A 231-nucleotide genomic window follows, 5' to 3' on the forward strand; every position below is an offset into this window, starting at 1 on the left:
CACCCCACCCGCCACCCCTGCCCCTGCCACTGCCACCAGCCCTGCCACCACTGCCACCACTGCCACCATCCCCTGCCACCACTGCCACCAGCACTGTCACCATCCACTGTCACCATCCCCACTGCCACCAGCACTGCCACCATCCACTGCCACCAGCACTGCCACCATCCCCACTGCCACCACTGCCACCAGCACTGCCACCACCCACTGCTACCACCACTCCCACCCCAC

At 67.5% G+C, this 231-nt stretch overlaps 1 protein-coding gene across 1 annotated transcript in view; it reads right to left on the reverse strand.

Annotated features, from left to right (window-relative positions):
• Positions 1-231, reverse strand: part of LOC106897545 (sericin-1-like) — a 3,527-nt gene that overhangs the window by 2,374 nt on the left and 922 nt on the right. The window lies entirely within an intron of this gene.

Source organism: Calidris pugnax, unplaced genomic scaffold (assembly GCF_001431845.1).
Source record: "Calidris pugnax isolate Ruff unplaced genomic scaffold, ASM143184v1 scaffold405, whole genome shotgun sequence".
Lineage (NCBI taxonomy): Eukaryota > Metazoa > Chordata > Aves > Charadriiformes > Scolopacidae > Calidris > Calidris pugnax.